This window comes from Leptodactylus fuscus, chromosome 3, assembly GCF_031893055.1.
Source record: "Leptodactylus fuscus isolate aLepFus1 chromosome 3, aLepFus1.hap2, whole genome shotgun sequence".
Lineage (NCBI taxonomy): Eukaryota > Metazoa > Chordata > Amphibia > Anura > Leptodactylidae > Leptodactylus > Leptodactylus fuscus.
In genome coordinates this window covers 193,550,560-193,567,750 of record NC_134267.1, presented here as the reverse complement: position 1 = coordinate 193,567,750, position 17,191 = coordinate 193,550,560, and the positions used below count along the sequence as shown (strand labels likewise).

The following is a 17,191-nucleotide window of genomic DNA, read 5'->3' as shown; positions in this document are numbered from 1 at the left end:
GGAAGGCATTTTCAAGCAGGCTACAAAGCATTGCAAACAGGCCACATACAAGCATTAAAGAAATAGCTGTCTGACACCCACAACCCCCACAGGGCAATTGTTCAAAGGGGCTGTGTTACTCACAATTGCCATAACCATTTGTCTGTCCATCATGTTTATCAGTCACATGGTACAGCATGATTGGGACTGAGCTACAATGCCAAGCACTGCCAATGTGATATGTACAAAGCTGTCCCTCAGTGAAAAGGGTCATACCCCTCCCCTGAACACTGCGGCCTTTTCAAACAGGTGATCTGTGGGAACCTGAGGATAGCTCGTCATAATGTAAGCCCTGGAAAACCCTTTTAGGCCAGGATCCCACATGGTGGAAAAGCTGCGTGAAAATAAGTGGTATTTTACAGTCACTGTATAGGGCATGGGATTCTAGAAAATCCCATCCCACAGGGCGGGAAAATAAACACTGCGGCCACACTGCGATTTTTGCACTGGAATTTTCGCTCTAGCCCCCACCATTCCTGTGCAATAAATATTGTTACTTTTGGTGCTTGATGTGCTGTTTAGGCTCTGTAATGACAGGAAGGCGGTGTCAGGCAGGGGGTGTGATTCAGAGCTCCAATCAGAGGCAGCCAGTGTCAGAACTCAGAATCAAACCTTCCTCCTGACTCAACCTTCCTCTCTATCCTCCACCATTCCTGAACAATCAATGCTGTTAATTTTGGAGCCTGATATGCTATTTAGTTTCTGTATTCAGGATCCAAAATTAAAAGCATTGATTGTTCAGGAATGGTGGAGGCTAGACAGAAAAACAATTCAGCTGTGCCAGAATCAGTGAAGTGGCAGCTATTAATTGATGTAAAGCAACTGGACCTGGTGGAGATGGTGAGAGAATCCCTTTAAAGAGGACCTTTCACAAAGGTGAAGCATATTAAAACGGCAAAGCAGATATGCATCAGGTGAGCTTGACCTTTTACCCCATGAAAATTTGTGCATCTATTGTGGAGATATTCAATAATTTCGCAATATAACAAGCTAACTAGCCCTGTCACTCAAAGGAGGCAATTTGTAGCAAAGGATACACCCCAACACTTTGGGCTCAGCCTTAGTCTATGATGTCACATATATGGATCGCATGGATTTTTTTCAGCTCAGCTTCATTTAGCTACATATTTTAAGGGCAGGGCATCAGTAAGATACAGAAACCTCCTTTCCTAACTGCAAAGAACACATATGTAAAACTGCCCTATGCACAAAACAAAACATCAAACACCACCTTATATTTAGAAAATAGTCCATGTTTTAGTTTTTACATATGTACAACGTACATATAACTGAGCAATGTTACATTGTAACGGAGCTGAGATACATAGGACACCTACAGGGAGGTCACAGGTATTAGATACCACCAGAACAATGCCCGATTACTCACAAGTACAGCCATTAGTCTGAAGATTTTACCTTCACATCATGTAACCTTATAAAAGGCCAGAGAGGAAACATTTTTGTGGGGACGCTTCATATAAAGTGACATTATTAAATGGTTGTTCCATCATATTCACATATGGCTACTGTAATGTGCGGCTTGTGATGAGGTCACCGCTAAGGCCTGCACTTGTCTGCAGAGGCCACCTGGCACAAACAGCTGGGGACCTGTAAGCTGAAGACTGCCTGCACTGGATTTTCAGTGACAGGATCACTTTTTTTTTTTTTTTTTTAAATGTACATCTCAGGACAAGGCCCTTTTTCTTTTTTGGCATCAGGATTGTGTGCAGATTTTCCACACTGATTTCAATTCGGAAATATCAGCTTCTTAACCATTAGCATTAAGGCCAAGGTGAAATTCTATTCCTCATGAACAATTCAGATTTTTTTTTTCTGTGCAGAAACTGACTTGTAGATGGGATTTAAAAATCTACCGCGTGATCGTTTTTCTTTCCAGCACATATTTTTAAAACCGGCTTCAAAAGTCACACCAGTGGGTGCATGTAAGGCCCAGTGCACATCTGTGTTCCGGGGTCTGCTTGGGAACCCCCTTCCCTAAAGGAAACCTAATCGGCATAAAAAAAGCAGTTACCTTAGAAAACCCACAGACCCCATGGACTATAATGAGCTTCCTTGAGGGCATGAACTGGAAGAGAGTTCCACCAGTGTTGAGCAGAGCCATCCACAAGGCAAGAAGCGAATAGTCAGAGAACACGGGGACTACTGAGGTCAGACAGACAACCTACATGGATGACAGAGCAGAACTGTCTTGTTCGCCGTACACATAACACGGCTTTATAATGTACCAGATGCGGTATGGCTTTGCACATCATCCAGTCTGAGCCGCTGCAGCATAACCGGACCCGAACCTTCCAGCTACACCACTATTCACATACAAGCAACTGACGCGTTACCCGACACCATCGGCACAGCAGTTTATATAAGTGCTACGTCCACATCAGTACGCGGCAGGGCACAGCACCGGGGGGGGGGGGGAGGCTGCTGCAGCCGCCGCCACACAGACCGGGAGTCCGGCCACTTTACAAAAACAACGTAAAAAAACCACAAGCTACTTACAAGGTGATGGACACTGGCCGCGGCTCCTCAGCCCTCCCTTGGCCGCAACGAAAGACAAGACGATCACACTGTCAAAGCCCACTGCCTGCTCCGTTCCCTCAGTTACTCTTTCGGTTTCCGGTTCCGGTCTCCGTCTTTCTCTTCCCTCAGTCTGACTGAACCGCGCTCCGCCACCAATCACGTGATAAGATACGCCCCGCCCACCAACCAGCCAAACAAGACGAGCTGCGGCGTCCAGGATCTCCACACATGACGTCTGTCTTGTGCTTTTTTTTTTCAACAACTTTATTACGTCAACATATGTACAACATGTCTGCGACTAAATAAAACAAGCTTTCCATATTGTCAGAACAGATTTAGCATTGAATTTGGCTCGGCAAGAAGATTTACATTCGTCGGCCGAACGATTTAGACTGTTACAAACAAGTTCGCCTTTGTATAAATAAAGTTATATAGTTATTAATAAAGTTTATTGAAAAGCCCACTGCTTCACGACTTTCACTCCCTGAAAAGTAGAGCTTGGGCCGCAGTCATGCGAATCACATCCAGTACAGGGACGGACTACGTATGCGGAGAGGAGATGCGTATCCAGCAGCTGGACGTACTGTACATGCTAGACAGGAAGTAGAGCAGTTGCCTATGGTAAACAACGTGCTATATCTGGAACATAATAAGCTGTCATTGTATTGGTGGTGCAGGACAATTGCTTCACTTGATGGTGTCCATAGGATGTAAAGAGATGGATGGACAGTTCTGCTTAGAGCTGCTCATACAATGGGGATATTTGATGCGACTCCTATAAATGTGTCCTTTGGGTGGTCTGGTTACATTGCAAAAGTGACTGTAATGGTTTGTTTATGTCGTGTGCGCAGTGCCGTACATTGTTTGGGGTCTGTGCTTTGTATTCCATTCACTTGAATGAGACTGAGCTGCAAACAGGCTGTGATTTGCTTCACATCTGTGTTCGGGTTTCCGTTCAGAGACTCCATTTGGGGATCCGCTGTATGGAAACCTATATACGTAGAAAAGCGGTTACCTGGGAAACCCACAGACCCCATAGACAATAATGAAGTCCGTATGGTTTTCATTCAGTTTCTACACAAAAGAGGTGGAGAGAAAAGTGCTGCTTGCAGGACTTTTCTCTCTGCATGTTTTAGGGCTCGTTCACATCTCCGTTCATACAGGTTTCCGTTTCCTGCACAAAACTGAGCAGGAGACGGAAACCTGCAGGACTCTTTCATACCCATTCATTTGAATGGGTTTGAAAGATGTCCGGCCATGAGCGCTGGTGAGCGTTTTATGCTCTCCGCCGCGAAACCGTTGTTTTTTTTTTAAATCGGACACAGAGTCGGACTTGCAGTACTCTGTGTCCGGTTTAAAAAAACGGTTTTGTGGCGGAGAGCATAAAACGCTCACCGGCGCACACGGCCGGACCCGGTCTGACAGCCTTCTGTCTTCTGCATGCAGAAGACGGAAAGCTCAGAACGGACTCCAGGCGCTAGTGTGAACCTAGCGTCATGTGGAAACCACACATACTCATTATTGTCTATGAGGTCCCGTGTTTTCCCAGGTAACCACTTTTCTATGCGTATAGGTTTCCATTCGGGGAATCCCCAAGTGAACTGGCCTATGAGACAAATGCACACTATATCACTATCTTGTGAAGCAGATGCAGTGATCAACCAAGTGCTGCTGCTACTTCACGTGGCCGTTCTGTGAGGTTCTCTGTTCTAAGGATAGGTTATCGGTACGTAACTTTAAGACACTTTAAAGACACTTGTTTTTAAACCTTTCACATCATCTGCCATACTATTACAATGGATTTCAGGTGTTTAAGCATGGTCGGCAATTTGTAGCTGAACAGCCACCATAATCTCAGCAGAGGCACAGCAGCAATGTCTGCGATCAGTGCCCAGATTGTTTGCAGACCTTTCATGTCCTCTGGCATATGCGGTTTTATATATAGCTAGAAAGCCGACAGTGTGCTAAATTCAGTGTACTGTCAGCTTTCCTGTTATGTGCCCCCGGGCTGGAGATATTGGTTCCGTTAGTTTCAGTATTGGTCTCTGTCCACCATCAAAAGGGCGTTCCTGACTGTCTAGCTGGGCTGCAAGGAATGCCCCCTCTTTCTCTGACTGTCCTTAGACCTGTATGGTCAGAGGGGGTGTTCCTTACCACCCAGGAATGACTCTGAGCTGTTAGGAGTGCCCTCCCAGTACAAGTTTATGGATGAGTACAGTCAGTAGGGATGTTCCCCACAGCCCAGCTAGTCTGTCAGGAATGCCCTTCTGACGGTGAGCATTGATTGGTGCTGAAACAAACGAACTGTCGGCTTCCTAGTGGTATATAAAACCGCATGTGCAGGAGGACATGAAAGGTCCTCATTTGACCCTCTATTTGCCTTAGACACTGCTGACCGAGATACTATTTTGCCGATCTGGGGTTGGCAATCTGTTAAAGAGCACTTTTCATTTCCTCAGGCACATGTGGTGTTAGATACCGCTAGAATTCCTCACAGCCCAGCTAGACTGTCGGGAATGCCCTTCTATAGGGATTTTACAATGTATTGTATTAGTGATCACACCCACTGGGGTTCAAGAACCCTGGGGGGTAGGAGGTCTAAAAAGAAAAGTGTGTGTTTGTGTGTGTGTATGTGTATATATATATATATATATATATATATATATATATATATGTGTGTTAAAAGTTTAAATCACCTCCTTTCCCTAGATGACATATATATATATATATATATATATATATATATATATATATATAAAAAAAAAAAAGTATTGTAAAACATTGGGTTTCTGTGTGCACAGCCATGTTTTTCACAGCTAGCACACAGACCCATTCATTTCTATGGCTGTGAGAAAACTCAGAGCAGGTCCTATTCTTGTCTGTTTTGTAGACCATGCTCACTGGCCCCAATGAATGGCGCCACGGAAGCATGGCTGATGCACAGGCAGCATGCAGATGACATCTGTGTACCTTCTGTTCAGTCACTGCTTCACCTTTCATAAAATTTGAATAAAAAGCTATCAAAACAACGGATTTTTCCCCCAAATGAAAATAAATAAAATGTACAACTGGCCCCACAAAAAAAAACCTATGGAAATATTAAAAAAAAAAAAAAAAACTACCGGTATATGGGTCAGAATATGGTAATTCCAAGAATTTTTTTTTTTTTATTATTTGGATTTTTTTAAGAGGTTAAAGCATTTTTAAAAAAACCTATACAAGGGGGCATTCACACGGAGGAAGTTGGCGCTGATTCTGGCACGATAATTCACGGCATAATCAGCGCTTAAAAAAATCCAAAACAAAAATTTTTTCTTGAAATTGCCATATTCTGACCCATATAGTTATTTGTTAGTTCAATAGTTGTTTTTTTTTTTTAGGGTTTTTTCTTTTTTTGCGCCGTAAATTTAGTATTCCTGTAATCATACCGACCCATAGAATACAGGTGAACTATCATTTTGGGTTTAGAGTGAATGCCATAAAAACTAAGCCTGTAAAAAAGTCACTTGTTTTTCTCTAATTCATTCTGAATATTTTTCCACCTTCCCAGTACGCTGTAGTACTTTTTAAATGGCACTGTTACAAAGTACAATTTGTCCTTCAAAAATTAAGAGCTCATAAGTTTCTATGAGTGGAAAAATAAAAAAGTTATGGCTGCTGAAAGGAGAGGAATTTTGGTCAGGGTGTTTCATTGGGTCTAATCCGGAGCAGAGTGCGCGGCTGGATGCAGGTGCAGTGCATCGGCTTTCAGTTGTGGCTACCCGGTTTTCCGGTTTTTGTATCGGAACCTAAGGCGGCCTCCACCTCAGGTTCTGATCCAAAAGTCACCGTGTGAACTTACCCTCAAACTTTCTGTATCAATTCCTCAAAGTTTTCTAGATTTCCACTTACTTTCATTCATTCTGCTTACTCCAAGTGGATAAAAAAACAGTTGATGGTCATGTGATATACAGTCCAGTCCTATTAACTATTGCCAAAATTAATTATGGTAAATATTTTTGCAGTTGCTTAACCCCTTCAATATCCTGTGCAATGTACTGGGAAGCTGTAAAAAAATTCAGTATGAAAATTCAGGTAGAAATGGGAAAAAACAACAGAATTTCTCATAGGTTTAATTTTAACACCATTCACTATGTAGTAAAAATGACATGTTATCTGTATTCTGTGGGTTAATATAGTCACGGTGATACCAAATATATCATTTTTAATATTTTCACACCGTAAGAAATTTTATTTAATTATAATTTAAATTAAAAACATTTTGGGTTGCCATACTGGGACACCTGTAACTTTTTCATATTTACATTTATGGCGTTTTTTTATGCGGGACAAGATTTACTTTTAGAATCACAAAAGAAAAAAGAGATAGACGGCACAGCCAGTTCCAAAAATGTAACCGTAGTAACAGCTTACTTGAAGTAATCCTATAGATCGGAACCACAGGAGAGAAAAAAAGGTGGTGCTCACAAACCCCGGAACAACAGCATAAAGTATGGAAAAATAAAGAAAGGTGTGGGTGGGCACTCACCAATCAGTAGACGGCATTTTCTTCTTTATATAAAAATGAATACTTTATTGTAATATAAAAAACAAGTCCTCAGGGAGGGAGAGATAGCATTTTTGGCAGAAAAAAGGCAACAGCCGTTTCGCGTTAAACCAAACGCTATACTAGGCTTGAAAAAGCGTTTGGTTTAACGCGAAACGGCTGTTGCCTTTTTTCTGCCAAAAATGCTATCTCTCCCTCCCTGAGGACTTGTTTTTTATATTTCAATAAAGTATTCATTTTTATATAAAGAAGAAAATGCCGTCTACTGATTGGTGAGTGCCCACCCACACCTTTCTTTATTTTTCCAAGATTTACTTTTCATTGATACCATTTGGGAGGGAGGTCTAATTGATTCCGCGTCAAAATCCCGACCAAAAAACTCTGTGTGAACTCAGCTTTAGGGTGATTCATTGTCATAGAGCGTAAAGTTGGCCATACACGTGTCAGTGTTTCAAATGATTGGCCAAAAGCAACTGATAAACTTGTGAATCCTCACTGCACTTTTTTTTTTTTTTTTTTTAAGAGGACCTTTCACCGATTGGGGCACAGGCAGTTCTATATACTGCTGGAAAGCTGACAGTGCTCTGAATTCAGTGCACTGTCGGATTTCCCGATCTGTGCCCCGGGTAAAGCGCTATCGGTCCCGGTACCGTAGCGCTTTACAGTCAGAAGGGCATTTCTGACAGTTAGCCAGGGACGCCCTTCTGCCCAATCTGCCCCAATCCCAACTGCCTGTGCCCAATCTGATGAAAGATCCTCTTTAAATTAGGTCCGGGCTCTCCTTTGTACAGCTTCATCATGGGACCCAATTGACGGAGAGCTGGACCGCATCAACAGTGGTTACACACGGAACACTGCACATCCCATTGAGTAAAATGAGGTTTGCGGGGTGTCTGTTGTTTAGAAACTGAAGGCAGTAGAGAAAAAAATCCTCCATGCAGGACTTTTTTTCTCCACTGATTTTCAGAGGTCTCTCCAACAGAGACTTCGAAGCAAATTCTCAAAATCTAAATTCTCAAATCAAATCAGACAGGCTTTATTGGCACATCCGAATAGATATTTGATATTGCCAAAGCTAGTAAAGTGGTGGTGGTGGGGGGGGAGTTGAAGTCGAGGGGGAGAGTTTGGGGTATAACAGTCCGTGTAGTCTCATCTTTCTCTTAGTTGGTGGCTGCTATATGGGGAGGTGGGGTGGGTGGTTTGGGGTATAAAAGTCCGTGGAGTCTCATCTTCTTGTTTGGTGACAGCTGGACACGTATTGGGCAGCGATCTCCACAGTGGCCTCTTCTTCTCCCAGTAGGATGTAGAGTTTCCTCTTCTCATCTGCAGATGTTGTCTAAAAACCAATGGCAGGGGCATTTATCAAGCCATTTTCACCTATTTTCTTCTAATTCTGCCTTTGCATGTAAATTTATCATATTTATACGCCTATTTTGAAAGCTTTTACACTAGGCTTGTCACTTTGCTTTTTTGTTGATGAAAGTGTGTGTGATTTATCTGTAGTAAAATGTTACACTGTAGCTATGAAATGCTCTTTTTTAAGGGCAACCTCACTCCATTACATAGATAGTGTAAAAAAAACTTCACAAATCTGACAGGGGTAAGTTTACACTGAGTAAATGCTAGCTTATTTTGTAGAGTAAAATTACACTTGTAAATTTTGCTATCCCATTGACTTCAATGATATTTTTTACACGTATGTAAAAATACGCCTGTAAAATGTCATTGAAGTAATGGGAGTCTTATTTTTACACGTGTATTTTCAAAAATACATGCGCATTTACTCAGTGTGAATGCACCCGTATGTGACAGTTCCATGAGGTGAATTTTTTGCAAAATTTATGATATTTAATAAATTAGGCACAATGCTAGTTGTGGGGTAATCCAGTAGGGCAGAATTTATGCTAACTACCAGACTGTCGTTGCGTAACCTTGCAGGTCGCAGTGTGACATGATTTGCTATTATTCGGTGTGAAGTGGCAATATTGATATTTTATGTCATGTCTCTGGATATATCTAGCCTACACTAGATTCACACCTGCGTTCGGGTTTCCGTTCTTTGGGTCTACTTGGGGACCTAAAAAACAAATACCCAATCTGCTTTAAAAGTGGTTACCTGCGGACCCCATAAACTATAATGGGGTCTTGCTTGCATTTTTCTAGCGGATTCGGGGACGAAATTTCTGAACATAGACGAGTGCGGGTGTGAATTAGTGTCACTATTTAGTTAGAGCTCCATGAGTGAGATTGTGGTCAAAGTCTCCATATGGCCCTAACCTAAGGGTCAGTGCACACAGAGTTTTTTTCTTACGCTGAATCCACCTCAAAATCAACCTCCCAATAGAACTCTATTGGGAGGTTTTTTTAGGTGGCTGATTTTGAGGCGGATTCAGTATCAAAATCAGCGCCAAAAAACTCTGTGTGCACTGACCCTAAGGGCTAGTTCACATGGGGTTCCGCGTGTACATGGTGCAGTTCACTGGCATCCCGTCACGGCATTCTGCAATGGATCAGGCCCAAATGAATGGACAGAGCCTCGCGCCGCGGCTGATTCAGCCACGGAATCCATGCAAAAGATAGGGCAGCTCACTTCTGTTTTTCCACTACTAGCTACTGGAAAAAAGTGTGCGGCTCCCATTGAAGTCAATGGGAGTAGTAGATTTTGAGGCGGATTCCACGTCAAAATCCGCTGCCAACTTGCCCCATGTGAACTACCCCTATGGGCTCGTTCACAAGGGGGCAGGTGGGGCGGATTTTGGCACCAGGAGTGACGCGGGGAGCCACGTCACTCTCGGGTCAAAACCCACCTGCCACGACCGTCGCGGCTTCCCCCTCCAGAGTCTGCTCACATGAATGGGCCGACACCGAAGGTTTCTGCCGCCTGAAGAAAGGGCAGCTCGCTTTTTTTTCCGCTAGCAGAAAAAAGAACGCTAGTGGTCTCCATAGACCATCATTGTATGGAGGCGGATTTTGAGACGGAATCCTCTGTCAAAATCCGCCTCCTTGCCCCGTGTGAACTAGCCCTTAAGCTGCTTTCGCATGTCTGTGTATGTGCCTGACCACTATGCAGGAAGACGAACTTATAATAATTGTCATGGGGGTCATTGCCCATAAGTAAATTTTCTACATTTCTAAGCAGTAGTAAACAATACGTAGCTGAACAACCAAGCCACTGGCTGTGCTCAACATTTATTTATTTTTTTTGTTGTTTTTATTGCTGTGAAATAAAGTTTATTGAATAAAAAAAGTTCTGACGAAATGGCAGCCGCTAGGTTTATTGAGGAAAGGGGGCGGGCCTTCGTGTCACGTGATTAATGGCGGAGCGCGGCTTAGCACGGCCGAGGGGAGAGAAAGACCGAGACAGGAACCGGAAGCGTAAAGAGAGTCTTTAGAGAACCGCGTAGTCAGCTGAGTCGTTAACGAACAGGGGGTGATTGAGAAGGAGGAGGTGACGGAGGGCTTTGGCCCTAGCTTCGTATGTATATAGTACGTTCGTGCATGGTGGGTTTGACAAACAGTAAACGGGCCTTCTCTGTACGGGACAGCCTGTGGCGGCGGCGGCTGGCCTCCTGCTGAGGTGGAACTGTAATAATTCCATACTACGTCATAGTTCCCACACTGGGGTCTCTGTAGCGGCCATGAGTGTGTGTAGGCCCGGCATAGGAAGTGTCCTGGACGTACAGTACGGAGGCTGGCCTGTGTGAGTGGACATGTAGCCGCCTCCTGATCTCCTACATCACGAGGAAGTGCAGCCGCTCTCAGAGTACAGCAGAGCTGGGACTGACAGGGCCAAGGCCAATGGTGATAAAACACCACCTAGAACTTACACTGGAGACTGATGGCCTGTCCTTAGGGTAGGCCACCAATATATTAGTGGGAGGGGGGGGGGGTCTGATTGATATTCGGTGCCCGCTCTTGATCAGGCTTTCTCACTGATGACACTTCCCTGAGGGATATGTTTCTGATCACAAGAGGTCTGACCACTCAAGAGAACAGTCACCCACAAGTGCCCCCTATCAGTCAAGTGTTAGTGCTCCATGTACCTGTGACACATCTGGGGCTGTCATCTTTGGCCCCTTCTACAATTACTGACCCATTCTTTTTTTATGGCCTCATACACACCTCTCTACTGTCCGTACTTACAGCACAGACTCACACATAAGTGCATGATGACCTGAGGATTGAATATAATAGGGGTTGGTTTTTTTTTTAATCCCCCCCCCCCCCTATTCTGCTCTGTTGTGCAGTTCTGTGACATTGTTACAGTATCTTGACTGTTATTAAAGATTCATGCAAAGTAACACCTTTAACTAAACTTATCCCCCCATGTAACCTGAATATCACAATGTATACTGCTCTACTGTACATACTGATAGTACTGGTGTATAATGGAAACATACAAATGCACGTGTTTCTACTTTACACAGACTATATATATCACAGTACACACTATACAGGCTTTCACATCACAAACTCTAAAGGTCCCTTTACAAAGGACAATTATCTGCCAGTTATATGGAACGCTCATTGCAATAATTAGCTTTTGTAAATGTACAAGCCATCACCTAACAAACCGACAAAACGGAGTGAAAGTGGGATACCAGATGTCCTCATCTTGCCTGTGATAAGTGCCCACCTGCCCTCTCTGTAGCTATACCTGTGATGATCTAAATGCCTTTGTCATAAATAAAAAAAATAATAATAATTTGTACTTAGTGTTAAGTTTACAGGTACATCCAGTTTAAAGGTGTGGTCCATGGAGTCTTATTTTATTTACTTCCTCTGAGGATTTTGTTTGTTTATTTATTTTTTGACTCTGCATTTTGGGGTTCTGTCCCAAAGTAAGATAAGAACCAGTAGCTGGCTGACTGGTCGCTTCACCTCCTCCTTCCTCTTTCGTTTGCACAAGATGTTACATGTGCTGTGGGGGCTATGATACCCCTTTTTGTATTTATTGTATTGCACCTTGACAGAGGGTGCTACTAAAATAAGGCTGGCCATGTTTTCTTTCGACCACCACATACAGTGGCTTATCTTTGTTGGAACAAAAGTATCTGGCAATTAAAATCAATTAGATCCCCCAATATCTGTTATTTGAGGAGCGTCAGGAGACCCTGTTGAAATCAACAAATGCAGGCTAAGGCCCCATGGGCCGAAAACGCCGTGCTAAAGTGCTGTGGGAACAACTGTGGCGTGAATGCATCACAGTTCTTCCCGCAGCGCTTTGAACAGAAAGTTCAGTGTTTTCCTCCGTGGACTTTCTGTTACAATTATATCTATGGGAAAGCCGCTGGTGTTTCCGTAGATATAATTGACATGCTGCGATTTACAAAACCGCAACGGTTTTGGAAATCGCAGTGTGTCGGCGCTGCTTTTTTTTTTTTTTTTTTTTCCCGCTAAGTGGGGATGGAATTCGCATGAATCCCATCCACTTTGCAAGTACTGTAAAACGCTGTGATTTTTCCTGCGGCGGTTCCGCCATGGAAAAATCGCGACTTTTCCGGCCCGTGGGTCCCCGGTCTTAAGGAGTATTCCGGGATTATAAGGCTCCCTTAGGATAAGTCACCAGTCAGCTGTTTAGAAATCTTATTGTTCAGGTGAGCGCTCCAACCTATTCACAGAAAACCAAGTTCAGTGCCATGCATTTGTATACTGGCTGTGCTTGATGTCACAGCTCATTCAATTCACTGGACTAGACTGGAAACGGCACAGCAAAGCAGAACTGTAGCTTCAGAGTTACGGAAACAGAATAGCTAAATATGCTACACTTTTTCTGTAACAGCAGTTCTCTTCTATGGGGGTTGTGGTAACAACATGGCACGGCACTGCTCTGCTGTTTTCATAATTTACACCCTGGGGGTCGAGACTTGGGGTCAGTTATCTTCAGCTCGGCATCTTGCCTAGATATGAAAAATGCTTTAAAGCTGGAATTACACAGAATGGGGCAAATTAAGACTTGCGTTTCGTAAGTCTTAATAGAGCACCCAACAGTTGCAAGGTTTGTCTGATTTATCAAGAATCTCTGGCCTCTTAATAAATCAGGGGTACTCCCTTCCGTAGATTTTCTGTGGTACCGTAACCTCATGGTCATATTTCCACCCCACTCACTTGCACTGCTTCAGGATTCACAGGGCAACACTCTACTCTGAAGTTGTGTGACCGGAATTGTGGCTACAATTACTTTGCAGCCCCTGCTTTATTACACACATTTATTCTGTACAAATAAGGGCTAGTTCACACGTGAGTATAAGGGGAGGTTTTTGACAGCGGATTTCGCGTCCAAAACCTCCCCTTATAATGGTGGTCTATGGAGACCGCCGGGCTTCTGTTCTCCGCTAGCGGCGAGGACATGTCCTTTCTTCAGGCGGAAGCCGCGCAGGCTCAGCCGCGCGGCTTCCGCCCCCGGCAGCTCCCTCCTATGTCGGCTCATTCATTTGAGCCGACAGCAGAGGGTTAAGCCGCGACAGCGATGGTCTCTCTCTGTGTCAAAACCCGCGCGGGCAGTTCACGTGTGAACTAGCCCTAAAACCGTAAATTTAAGACATAAGGCTATTTTTTTCCAATTCTGGAGAATACTTGTAAGGCTCTGTTCATGCATTGTTTAGTTCTTTTACTTTTTGAAGGTCTTAATAATGTAATCTACTGCATACAGTTTACTATTCACTAAGAAAAATGTTATCTAATAGCACAATTGACAGATCACTCCTGATCCATTCCTTTTAAAGAGGACCTTTCACCATCTGGGGCACATGCAGTTCAGCGCACACTGCTAGAAAGCCGATAGTGCGCTGAATTCAGCGCACTATCGGCTTTCACGTACTGTGCCACTAGTGAAGAGCTATCTGTGCTGGTACCGTAGCCCTTCACTGTCAGAAGGGCATTTCTGACAGTCAGTCAGGAACGCCCTTCCTTACAGCAGCGCCTATAGCGCTGTACTGTGAGAGGGGGCGTTGCTTACCACCTGGCGATGACACTGAGTGGTGAGGAACGCCTCCCCCAGTACTCGTCTATGGATGAGCACTATCAGGAGGGGAGGGGGCGTTCCTCACTGCTCTCACAGTACAGTGCTATAGACACTACCGTGAGGAAGGGCGTTCCTGACTGACTGTCTGAAACGCCCTTCTGATAGTGAAGAGCTGTTGGTAATGGCACCGATAGCTCTTCACCGGGGGCACAGAACATGAAAGCAGATTCAGCGCACTGTCTACTTTCTAGCGGTGTCTTACACTGCATGTGCCCAGGTGGTGAAAGGTCCTCTTTAAGGCTGAAGCCCCACGCTGCAGATTTTACTGTGGTTTTTTGAGCCAAAGCCAGGACCGTATTGAGTAGAAGGGAGAAGTATAATGAGCTTCTTATACATTTCCCATTCCTTTTGTAGCCATTCTTATCTTTGGCTCATAAAAACTCAACAAAATCTGCAACAAAAAAAAGCTGCGTTTCCGCAAAGTGGGGCTTCAGCCTAATGGAGTTAAGTGTTGTGCTATGGCTGGCTATGATTTTCTCTGAGCCTGTCCTCCACTAAAGAGTGAAGCACTCCAGTTTTTAGAATCTATGGAAGGGCTTTATTGTACTCCTTCAAACATTTGGAAATGCCATTTTTCACAGTGATGAGAAACAATGAATGTTCTCTTGCCAGAATAAATTTTTCTTACATTTTGGTGTGATTGTTAAAGTAATCAGGTCATCAATATTAGATCTGCGGGGGGGGTTTGCTGCCAAGTACCTAGACAATGTAGCTCTCAGTATTTTACATTTACATACCGCGAGCCAGGCTGCTCTTAAGGGTGTGTTCACACAGAGGAATTTACCGCAGATTTCGTCCCCGAATCCAGAGCAGATTCCTCCCGGAATCCGCTTCCCATTGTTTTCAATGGGTGGCAAAGATCGCAGCAGGTCGCGGAAAAAAGAACAGTCCTGCTTGATCTTGCCACGGATACCTTGGCTCAAGACTCCCTCCTAATTAGGCCCATTCATCCAGGCCTAATTAGGAGCGGGATGCTGTCATGGAATGCTGATGCCCTGCATTGGCATCCTGTCGTGGTGAAAATGCCGGCGGCGGAAAATTCCGCTGTGTGAAGATACCCTTATAGGCCATCAATGTTTAGAAACTGGGTAACCCCTTTAAGTTGGGGCTACATAGGATGAACATACTGCAGAATTTCTAAGACTGGGTGGCTTTATTTTGCAGTAGTTTATCTGCAGGTTGCAAGTGAAACCCCCAGCTGTATTTGACATGCAGTGAGTTTTTCGCTTCTGCATGTACACTGAAGTTGTCTATACCTCATCCACAGTGTTGCTGCTGTAGGTGTCAGCAGATCAGCGGCCAGACACTGGACAGTAGCTAACCCCGTGCTGTGACTGCCCATGTGACTGGGAGCTTGCACTCTTGTCTGCTAAGATTTTGTGTTTGTGGATTTTATGACTTGTAAAAATTTGTCAGTGAATTCCGTCTGAATTTGTCCACCTTTCTGGTATTTCTGATGACAAGAATAGCCCAGTATAAAGTCATTTCCTTGTTGCCAAAATACCTGAACATTAATGGACCTGATTATAATTAAAAGGTTTGTTTGGTTTTGTCACTATCCATATTCGCTGTGGTGGAAGATATAATGCCAGTGTGGTGTTCACACCCCACACCACTGCCATGCAAATATGGGGCTACAATTTCGTGTTTTGTTTTTTGTTTTTCTGTGTTTTTCTCTAGTTTCAATTGGAACAAAATATGAATTGGCTAGCGGTTTGTATCGTTGTTTATTATATACAAAGTAGTTGAAAGCGTTTTATTGTGGTGTTGCTTTTCATAAGATGACATCTACCATGTTTGCATTAGTGGGAATGGACACAGGCGGCAGAGGCTCCGTGTTCATTATTCTTTACCCATTAATCCTATGACTCCAAGGAAAGTACTATGGACGTAACCAAATTTTGGATCCTCTCAACTACTTTTCTGAGAACTCCACTGATGTTGTTCATGTGACATTCTGCGATTCTGAGACTAGATTTGTTGTAACCTTGTTGCTCTGGAAATACAAGCTGTCAATTGTCACATTATTATTTAGGGATCAAGTTGTAAAACTCATTTCTGGGAAATCTATTTAAGGCTAAGGCCTCACGGGACATCCCGCAGCAATAAAGCACTGAGAGAAAAACCGCAGCGGCACCACATCGCAGTTCTTCCCGCAGTGTTTTAAACAGAAAGTTTGCAGAGTTTTCCTCCGTGGACTTTTTCAATTATACCTATGGGAAAACCGCCGGCATTTCTGTAGGTATAATTTACATGCTGCGATTTCCAAAACCGCACTGGTTTTGGAAATCGCTGCGTGTCCGCACAGTGGTTTTTATTGCAAAGTGGGCATGGGATTTGCTAGAATCCCATCCATTTTACCCGTAATATAAAATGGTGCGACTTTTCCGCCGTGGGTAAATCACGGCATTTCCTTCCCGTGGGCCCCCAAACACCTAGGCAAAGAACCTTGCACTTAAGCCTACATGCACACGATCATGGGTGAAAATAGCAAAGTTGTACGTTTGTTTTTCACGTCTATTTTGCACAAGGCGCCCTATATCACGGATTCCTCGTAAATTGTAGCGTATGGAGGGATCTGTGAAAAATGGAGCACTACCTATATTTTGACATCCATGACAACAGACTATTAAAATACCGGTCTTGTGAATAATCGCCATCCTGTCTCAAGCTGTGTTTGGCTAAAGGATGTCACTAACTATATACTAACTTCTCAGGGTTGTTGCTATAAAAATGGTAGTGTCCTAAAATAATTAATCGTAATAGCAGTAAAATGTTCAATGAATTTGATTTGTAATTATCCAGCCATTCTTTAAATGTATGAATATTTATTTGTATTGGGCAGTGTTATTGCGAAGGGACATACCTTATTAACACGGGATGTATGAAAATTCATCAATTAAAGAACTGGACAAACATGATCTATGGATTAGGTCATCAGTAAGAGATTGTTGGGGCTCCCCACACCTTGGGCCTCCACTGATCAGCTATTTATAGGGACCGCTGTGCTTGTGCCAGTGCCGTGACCTGCACCCAGTCTGCTT

The 17,191-nt window shown here is 43.7% G+C and overlaps 2 protein-coding genes across 10 annotated transcripts in view; one reads left to right on the top strand and one right to left on the bottom strand.

The window, feature by feature from the left end:
• SAP130 (Sin3A associated protein 130) overlaps positions 1 to 2,743 on the bottom strand; it is a 29,978-nt gene extending 27,235 nt beyond the window's left edge. For all 6 annotated transcript variants that reach the window (XM_075268965.1, XM_075268967.1, XM_075268969.1 and 3 more), the window contains exon 1: positions 2,557 to 2,743. The gene's annotated coding sequence lies outside the window, so the exon portion shown is untranslated. The remainder of the gene's footprint in view (positions 1 to 2,556) is intronic.
• A 338-nt stretch (positions 2,744 to 3,081) lies between these two features.
• Positions 3,082 to 17,191, top strand: part of WDR33 (WD repeat domain 33) — an 81,990-nt gene continuing 67,880 nt past the window's right edge. Inside the window, exon 1 of one of the 4 annotated variants that reach the window (XM_075268979.1) lies at positions 3,082 to 3,198. The gene's annotated coding sequence lies outside the window, so the exon portion shown is untranslated. Of the gene's footprint in view, positions 3,199 to 10,425; positions 10,610 to 17,191 lie in introns of those variants that run through there. The other 3 variants (XM_075268978.1, XM_075268977.1, XM_075268976.1) reach the window with 3 other exon arrangements.